The sequence below is a fragment of the Pecten maximus genome, chromosome 4 (assembly GCF_902652985.1).
Source record: "Pecten maximus chromosome 4, xPecMax1.1, whole genome shotgun sequence".
NCBI classification, from domain to species: Eukaryota; Metazoa; Mollusca; class Bivalvia; order Pectinida; family Pectinidae; genus Pecten; species Pecten maximus.
Window position 1 is genome coordinate 11606112 of NC_047018.1, and position 10448 is coordinate 11616559.

A 10448-nucleotide genomic window follows, 5' to 3' on the forward strand; every position below is an offset into this window, starting at 1 on the left:
CAAATCTCGCCAAGTAAAAGTGCTAGGATGTCCGATGCACAGGGACCTGAATTATTTCTTTTACAGCTTACGTGCATCTGAACCTTCCCTAGTGTGTATAGCACATTTTCAAACGTGTTTGGGGTTCTAGATTAAACTTTCTGTAAAGGTCCGATGGTATGTGAAGTTATCAGTGTGTCATCATGTCAATAGCTGCGTGTCATGGTAAATCAGATCTATTGTTGCGTCCCATGGTAAATGTTATACGGGATGACTCAGTGTGTCTCTTGGTGCGTCCCATGGCTAATGTTATACTGGGTGACTCAGTGTGTCTTGGTGCGTCCCGTGGTGAATGTTATACTGGATGACTCAGTGTGTCTCTTGGTGCGTCCCATGGTAAATGTTATACGGGATGACTCAGTGTGTCTCTTGGTGCGTCCCATGGTAAATGTTATACTGGGTGACTCAGTGTCTCTTGGTGCGTCCCGTTGTAAATGTTATACTGGATGACTCAGTGTGTCTCTTGGTGCGTCCCATGGTAAATGTTATACGGGATGACTCAGTGTGTCTCTTGGTGCGTCCCATGGTAAATGTTATACGGGATGACTCAGTGTGTCTCTTGGTGCGTCCCATGGTAAATGTTATACGGGATGTCTCAGTGTGTCTCTTGGTGCGTCCCATGGTAAATGTTATACGGGATGACTCAGTGTGTCTCTTGGTGCGTCCCATGGTAAATGTTATACGGGATGTCTCAGTGTGTCTCTTGGTGCGTCCCATGGTAAATGTTATACGGGATGACTCAGTGTGTCTCTTGGTGCGTCCCATGGTAAATTTTATACGGGATGACTCAGTGTGTCTCTTGGTGTGTCCCATGGTAAATGTTATACGAGTGACTCAGTGTGTCTCTTGGAGCATCCCATGGTAAATTTTATACGGGATGACTCAGTGTGTCTCTTGGTGGGTCCCATGGTAAATGTTATACGGGATGAGTCAGTGTGTCTCTTGGTGCGTCCCATGGTAAATGTTATACGGGATGACTCAGTGTGTCTCTTGGTGGGTCCCATGGTAAATGTTATACGGGATGACTCAGTGTGTCTCTTGGTGCGTCCCATGGTAAATGTTATACTGGATGACTCAGTGTGTCTCTTGGTGCGTCCCATGGTAAATGTTATACGGGTGACTCAGTGTGTCTCTTGGTGCGTCCCATGGTAAATGTTATACGGGTGACTCAGTGTGTCTCTTGGTGCGTCCCATGGTAAATGTTATACGGGGTGACTCAGTGTCTCTTGGTGTGTCCCGTGGTAAATGTTATACGGGATGACTCAGTGTGTCTCTTGGTTCGTCCCAAGGTAAATGTTATACGGGATGTCTCAGTGTCTCTGGGTGCGTCCCATGGTAAATATTATACGGGATGACTAAATGTGTCTCTTGGTGCGTCCCATGGTAAATTTTATACGGGATGACTCAGTGTGTCTCTTGGTGCGTCCCATGGTAAATGTTATACGGGTGACTCAGTGTGTCTCTTGGTGCGTCCCATGGTAAATGTAATACGGGTGACTCAGTGTGTCTCTTGGTGCGTCCCATGTTCAATGTTATACGGGGTGACTCAGTGTCTATTGGTGCGTCCCATGGTAAATGTTATACGGGATGAGTCAGTGTGTCTCTTGGTTCGTGCCATGGTAAATGTTATACGGGATGACTCAGTGTGTCTCTTGGTGGGTCCCATGGTAAACGTTATACTGGATGACTCAATGTGTCTCTTGGTGCGTCCCATGGTAAATGTTATACTGGATGACTCAGTGTGTCTATTGGTGCGTCCCATGGTAAATGTTATACGGGATGACTCAGTGTGTCTCTTGGTTCGTCCCAAGGTAAATGTTATACGGGATGACTCAGTGTCTCTGGGTGCGTCCCATGGTAAATGTTATACGGGATGACTCAGTGTGTCTCTTGGTGCGTCCCATGGTAAATGTTATACAGGATGACTCAGTGTCTCTTGGTGTGTCCCATGGTAAATGTTATACGGGATGACTCAGTGATTCTCTCGGTTCGTCCCAAGGTAAATGTTATACGGGATGACTCAGTGTCTCTGGGTGCGTCCCATGGTAAATGTTATACGGGATGACTCAGTGTGTCTCTTGGTGCGTCCCATGGTAAATTTTATACGGGATGACTCAGTGTGTCTCTTGGTGCGTCCCATGGTAAATGTTATACGGGGTGACTCAGTGTGTCTCTTGGTGCGTCCCATGGTAAATGTTATACGGGTGACTCAGTGTGTCTCTTGGTGCGTCCCATGGTAAATGTTATACGGGATGAGTCAGTGTGTCTCTTGGTTCGTCCCATGGTAAATGTTATACGGGATGAGTCGGTATGTCTCTTGGTTCGTCCCATGGTAAATGTTATACGGGACGACTCAGTGTGTCTCTTGGTGCGTCCCATGGTAAATGTTATACGGGGTGACTCAGTGTCTATTGGTGCGTCCCATGGTAAATGTTATACGGGATGAGTCAGTGTGTCTCTTGGTTCGTCCCATGGTAAATGTTATACGGGATGAGTCGGTATGTCTCTTGGTTCGTCCCATAGTAAATGTTATACGGGATGAGTCCGTGTGTCTCTTGGTGCGTCCCATGGTAAATGTTATACGGGGTGACTCAGTGTCTATTGGTGCGTCCCATGGTAAATGTTATACGGGATGAGTCAGTGTGTCTCTTGGTTCGTCCCATGGTAAATGTTATACGGGATGAGTCGGTATGTCTCTTGGTTCGTCCCATGGTAAATGTTATACGGGATGAGTCGGTATGTCTCTTGGTGCGTCCCATGGTGAATGTTATACGGGATGACTCAGTGTGTCTCTTGGTTCGTCCCACGGTAAATGTTATACGGGGTGACCCAGTGTCTCTTTGTGCGTCCCATGGTAAATGTTATACGGGGTGACTCAGTGTCTCTTGGTGCGTCCCATGGTAAATATTATACGGGATGACTCAATGTTTCTCTTGGTGCGTCCCATGGTAAATTTTATACGGGATGACTCAGTGTGTCTCTTGGTGCGTCCCGTGGTGAATGTTATACGGGATGACTCAGTGTGTCTCTTGGTGTGTCCTATGGTAAATGTTATACGGGGTGACTCAGTGTGTCTCTTGGTGCGTCCCATGGTAAATGTTATACGGGATGACTCAGTGTGTCTCTTGGTTCGTCCCATGGTAAATGTTATACGGGATGACTCAGTGTGTCTCTTGGTGCGTCCCATAGTAAATGTTATACGGGATGAGTTAGTGTGTCTCTTGGTGCGTCCCATAGTAAATGTTATACGGGATGAGTCAGTGTGTCTCTTGGTGCGTCCCATGGTAAATGTTATACGGGGTGACTCAGTGTGTCTCTTGGTGCGTCCCATGGTAAATGTTATACGGGATGACTCAGTGTGTCTCTAGGTGCGTCCCAAGGTAGATGTTATACGGGATGTCTCAGTGTGTCTCTTGGTGCGTCCCATGGTAAATGTTTTACGGGATGACTCAGTGTGTCTCTTGGTGCGTCCCATGGTAAATGTTATACGGGATGACTCAGTGTGTCTCTTGGTGCGTCCCATGGTAAATGTTATACGGGATGACTCAGTGTGTCTCTTGGTGCGTCCCATGGTAAATGTTATACGGTATGACTCAGTGTGTCTCTAGGTGCGTCCCATGGTAAATGTTATACGGGGTGACTCAGTGTGTCTCTAGGTGCGTCCCATGGTAAATGTTATACGGGATGACTCAGTGTGTCTCTTGGTGCGTCCCATGGTAAATGTTATACGGGATGACTCAGTGTGTCTCTTGGTGCGTCCCATGGTAAATGTTATACGGGATGACTCAGTGTGTCTCTTGGTGCGTCCCATGGTAAATGTTATACGGGGTGACTCAGTGTGTCTCTTCGTTGTTGTCTCAGAGAGTGATTGACATACAGCCTCTCATGTTGTAATAAGATTCCCCGATATAACGAAGATCTATATCATGTTTTATATTATGCTCCACAGAGTTGACATTGGTTGGTTACTAAAGGCCAAATACCCGCGGATTAAATTTTGTGAGCCGCTTTGAGACGACTTTGTTGTGGTGATTTAGCGGGTATATAAATCTCCATACTATGCCTACAGTTGAAGTCCCTGTGCTCTGGAGTCCGTTACGCACTATTAGATCGACGCTTCAGACGGCTACCAAGCGTTACTTGGTAACTCTCGCAATAAAATTATGTTTATACATTTAATTATGACCTTGTCAGCAAGTTTTAACACTTTATCTAAAGACATGTTGGCATGTTTGTATTTTACTTTCAGATACCCACATTTATCCACAAAATTTTATTAAGCAAAAGTTAAGTAAATGGAATATTTGTTGACTTCACGAGTAATGTTTTTCTTCATATCATTATTGTTGTTCCGAAAGAACCCGCACAAAACTTATTTTATCACTGTTACAAGACCTCGCATGAATCCCTGGTGTTGGACATCACGGTATGTCCGGGCCAGCAGTAAGTCCGGGCGGCGAGGAGTCCGATAAATCGTCCATTAAACGTCAGGTCGCGATCGCCACGATGTCCAGTTGCCCATGTGCACCTGTTACGACCCTCATAGAGGTTCCAGCGCATAGATACCGACTCATGCGCTAATTTACAGACTTCTGGCAAGAAAGCTTCTGTTTCCTAGGAAACTAAACACAGGTTTTTTATGGTTGTCTTGGAAAGGGGATATTGGGAGTGCTACTACGGCTTCCTGTTAAATGAGCTCATCGCCATCTCGAGATAAAATCGATGCAAGCTTCCAAATCTAACCGCAGGCGCTTCCGTGTTCGCCGTGCCGTACCGTGGCGGTCCATCGTCCCTCCGACACGAGCGGGACGGCCCTGTCCGACCCTAATTGGGATAGCGATGCGGAGATGAGGGCTTTTCATGAAAAGTAATTTGTCTTGATGTTCGCCTAATGCTGTGAACACTATCACCCATGTGCTGAGATTCATCTGTACAGAATATTTCAACTATCTTAATTTGAAATCAATTTTCCGTTGATGAAATAAGACCGTTTTTGATAAAAAGAAAATAATATCGTCGGTACGAATGGCGTTGATGGGACGAAGTATTGAACCTATTAGTGCCGCGGAAGGCTGGGTGCTGCATCAGCTGACATTTTATTAACACCCTGTAAAAGCATACCTCGGGCACAGCTGAATGGCCGTGATTAGCCTCTAAATGCTATGTTAGCGAAAATATTGTATTTGTCGTTATATCTTGTGGCAATACTCGATGAGAATTTTTTCGATAAAAACAGAGCGTGATACATACCAGGAGTACTTATTCCACTCAAATTACGCTGTAGAACCTAACACCAATATAGTATAGACACGTGTATATATAACACAGACCTACCGTGTACTTTTATACCTTACACGTGTATATATAACACAAACATAACGTGTAGTTTTATACCCTACACGTATATATATAACACAGACCTACCGTGTAGTTTTATACCCTACACGTGTATATATAACACAGACCTACCGTGTAGTTTTATACCTTACACGTGTATATATAACACAGACCTACCGGGTACTTTTATACCTTACACGTGTATATATAACACAGACCTACCGTGTAGTTTTATACCCTACACGTGTATATACAACACAGACCTACTGTGTAGTTTTATACCTTACACATGTATATTTAACACAGACCTACCGTGTAGTTTTATACCTTACACGTGTATATATAACACAGACCTACCGTGTAGTTTATACCCTACACGTGTATATATAACACAGACATACCGTGTAGTTTTATACCCTACACGTGTATATATAACACATACCTACCGTGTAGTTTTATACCTTACACGTGTATATATGACACAGACCTACCGTGTAGTTTATACCTTACACGTGTATATATAACACAGATCTACCGTGTAGTTTATACCCTACACGTGTATATATAACACAGACATACCGTGTAGTTTATACCTTACACTTGTATATATAACACAGACCTACCGTGTAGTTTATACCCTACACGTGTATATATAACACAGACCTACCATATATAACACAGACCTACCGTGTAGTTTTATACCTTACACGTGTACAATGTTTATATATCACAGACATACCGTGTAGTTTTATATCTTACACGTGTATATATAACACAGACCTACCGTGTAGTTTTATACCCTACACGTGTATATATAACACAGACCTACCGTGTAGTTTATACCCTACACGTGTATATATAACACAGACCTACCGTGTAGTTTATACCCTACACGTGTATATATATCACAGACCTACCGTGTACTTTTATACCCTACACGTGTATATATAACACAGACCTACCGTGTAGTTTATACCTTACACGTGTATATATAACACAGACCTACCATATATAACACAGACCTACCGTGTAGTTTTATACCCTACACGTGTATATATAACACAGACCTACCGTGTAGTTTATACCTTACACGTGTATATATAACACAGACCTACCGTGTAGTTTATACCCTACACGTGTATATATAACACAGACCTACCGTGTAGTTTATACCCTACACGTGTATATATAACACAGACCTACCGTGTAGTTTTATACCCTACACGTGTATATATAACACAGACCTACCGTGTACCTTTATACCCTACTATGCTAGTATTTGCTTGATAATATAACGTTTCAACGTTCGTACCACCTACCTGATCGGTGTTTTTGATGCTATTATTTTGATAAAAACTTTTTTTTTTGCTAATGTGTATATATCAAAAGTTGATATATGAAATATTCTGAAAGAAAAGGAATTTCAACTTAAAGAAAAGTTGAGGGAAGTCATTGTAAGGTAGTATTTTGATGATTACTTTAAGAATACCCTAGCCGAGATCTCGTGCGCGTTTCTTCGTATGAAGGGACGCAACTCTTTCTTTGATGGGATGCAATTTTAAAATTACCCAGCTTTCAACCAGCTTGCTATTTATTTCAATTCAGAATTATATTAATATTGATAATGATACATTTAGCCTCCCGTTTTTATCCTGTATGTGACTATGTAAGACTCCAGTTGTACCTGCTGTTTTCTCCGTGTTAGCAGACACCTCATCATTCAATCATAGGTGCTTAGTAAGTTTAAAAGTCCAAGACCGATTATAGACTAATACATAGATAAAGGTCTGTAACTCCTCCGTCCTGCAAAACTTGGTCAATTTCATCCAAAGTGTCGTCAAAATTTTACCAGAAAAGATTTTTCAATGACGATAGTCTTAATCAAAAGTTAAGATAGTAACCTTTAACATGACACAAAGAAATCGTACCTAAATTTCAAACGAAAATGTCTATTCGCTACACAGAAAAATATAAGGTCAAAACATCTTATTTACTTGTCTAGCGCTTCACTCCATTTCTCCTCTCGTGCTCTCCATGGTGGTTTTTTGCATTGACAGTTATCGCTGTCAAGTCGACGGCCATCTTGCCACTGCCAATAGCCGACCAATGAAATCACGGTTTACAAAACTTGAATGGCAAGTGGCAAGATGGCCATTTCATATTCACTTTGATATGACTCTCCTTTCCTTCAATCTCCATATTTGCTGGGCTAGCAGAAATGTAAATACTTATGCAATCTATGGTTAGTTTTGATTTGTTTTATTTCAAAACTTCCCCTACCAGCTAGGGGCATAGTTAGAGCCACTTTGTCTTTGACCTTTGGACGGAAACGACATTGACCTTTAATCAAGTGAGGGCCTGCAGTAACTCAGTTGATCCGAGTAATGGCCACATGGACCACAGGTGAGTGGTTCGACACTACCTACCTTTGGCGGTTTGTGTTTCTCGCTAAGAAAGCTAAGAAACAGACACACCAGAAAAGCGCTTAGCCCTAATTGCTCTGGCTGGAAGGCGACAGGCCTCTCCTTTGTAGATTAGTGAGGTAGCCACTAGCTGCTACAATGAGACTCCGCCTCAAAATGATCCTAGCTGTTCACGGGATGATAACCCCAACAAGCAAGCTTTAATCCAGTAACCTTGATATTTCGTCAGTTGACCTATCTTTTAATTCATACTGTCATCACAAAATGCTCTTCATTAAAACATACCAAACCTGGCATTGGCTTTAAACCTTTGGATCCAGTTACCTTGACATTTGGTCGGTTGAGCCCTGGCAAAATCCCACAAACATTGCTCAGGTGTGTCATAACGAAATTGAAATGCTTTGACTTTTGACCGATGGCCTTAACATTTGAACAGTAGTCTCCTTGCTTTATTCTGAACAACTTTCCTTCATCATGTCATAACAAAATGTTCATAAGTGAAAAGATACAAAATTTGACCTTGACCTTTGACTCTCTTACCTTGATCTTTGGTCAGTTGACTTCTTGTTTAATTCTTACAAACACTGGTCAAAAGTATCATTGCAAAATGTTCATCAGTGAAAAGCCACAATATTTGACCTGGACCTTTGACCTGATGACCTTGACTTTAGTCAGTAGACTCCATGTTTAATTCTCAACAACCCTGCTTCTTCATGTCATAACAAATGGTTCATCCGTGAACAAAGAGCTCTACAAAAAAGTACCTTGACCTCAGACCCCTTTACCTCTGACCCGATGAACTTGACCTTTGGTCAGTTCACTCCTTGTATAATTCTGAGCAACTTTGCTTTGGCATGTCATAACAAAATATTCTTCAGTGAAAATATCCTAAATGACCGTGATCTTTGACCCAGTTACCTTTACCTCTGACCTTGACCTTTTGTAAGTAAACGCCTTGTTTGATTCTGAACAACTTTGCTTCATAATGTCATAACAAAATGTTCGTCATTGAAAAGATGCAAAATTGTATTTTGACCTTTGCTGGGCTCTAATATAAAAAAACGGTGCTACGTAAGACAATTTGTGTGTATCGTGACTCAGTTAAACTCCAAGGGAATGAAAGATGCTATTAATTTGTAGAGGGGCAGTTCCATGTCTTTTCACATTGTGTAAGATACGGTCTCTCAGCTGATGGAACATGTTTTATTTTTTGCTCAGGAGGTAGAGCCGAGGAACCGAGGAAGGGTACGTCATAGATTCTCAGTTGGGTTATAATATGACGGAGGAGGAGCGATCAATTGTGGTCGTCTCGCCAAGGAGACCTTGAATGACCAACTTAGGTGCTACAGACAGAGCTGTCTTTAAAGTGGTTCCAGTCATTTTCTGTGAGAACAAAATACTAAGACTTTCTGTACTGTTCAGTTTTTTAGATGGGTATTGGATGTTTCACTGTCCACGAAGATTTTCCCTTGTTTTGCTCTGTTTTTTTGCTTTTGTGGTGGCATTGAGTGGTCAAGTGGTATTTCTGGTATAGATCTCTTTGGTTGTGTGAGGGTCTCAGATAATCGCTCCGTATCCCATGATTGATCTAACCAGAGCTGGATATGCCGTTCTTCTGCATTCTCACAGACAGTGATGTAGGTGTGGAGTTGGTTTTCAAAACATGTGTTATTAATGTGCTGTTTTCACCTCAGATCTGAATTGGATGATACTCTTTCCAAGATGTGGTTATCAAATGTATAGAATCATTCGCTTTAGTTTCTGACACAGAGGATGTTTTGGCATTGAATCGCATTCCCAAATTTTGCCGCTTATGTTTCTTGGCTCTTTAGGTCGTTTCGGAGAGCTGTGTGGTCTTGTCTATATTTTTATCTCTCTGTATAGTAACCAGTCGTCGGCAGCCTTTAGTCAAACAACCTTTCAGAATGTATGCCTCAAACAGGAAACCAAGCAAGGAGACCAACTCTCAACAACGCTATACAAGGTTGTAACAACACTATACTGGATAGCACTACAAGCACAGCCATAGGAACTCATATCAGAGATATCAACCTAGCATTCTCAACCTGTGCAGAAAACATTGCTCTTCTTGTATGCCAACAACCACAATGAGATACAAGCAATGTTAGAGCTGGTTGACTTCCACACCAGACTGGACCGTGTCACCGTCAATCCCTTAAAATCAGATATAATCATATACGGAAATAGCAAAAGTCATATAAAAGCATTGAACAATCCCAATTATACCAACTACTGAAACAAAGCACCTGGACTTAACACGTCCCATAGCTAATAAGACTAATGTCAATGAAAGGGTCAAGTATGCAAGAAACACTTTATATGTACTCGTGGGAGCTGGTCTATACACGAGAAATTGAATATCACACACGGCAACACACAAACTATGGAGATCATACGCTGTCCATCGCGTAACCTACAGACTGGAAGTAATAACACTTACAGCAGCAGGCGAGGAAAACAATAGAATTGGCGCACATGGAAATGCTTAGACAGCTCCAAGTCCTGCCAACAACACAGCAAGCACAGCAATATACATTTTAATCAGCGCTGAGCCTGATGAGCAGCTACGACAACTCAACTCTTGCTGCTTGAGCCTCAGAGCTTCACGAAAAGTACTCCCCTCAGCAA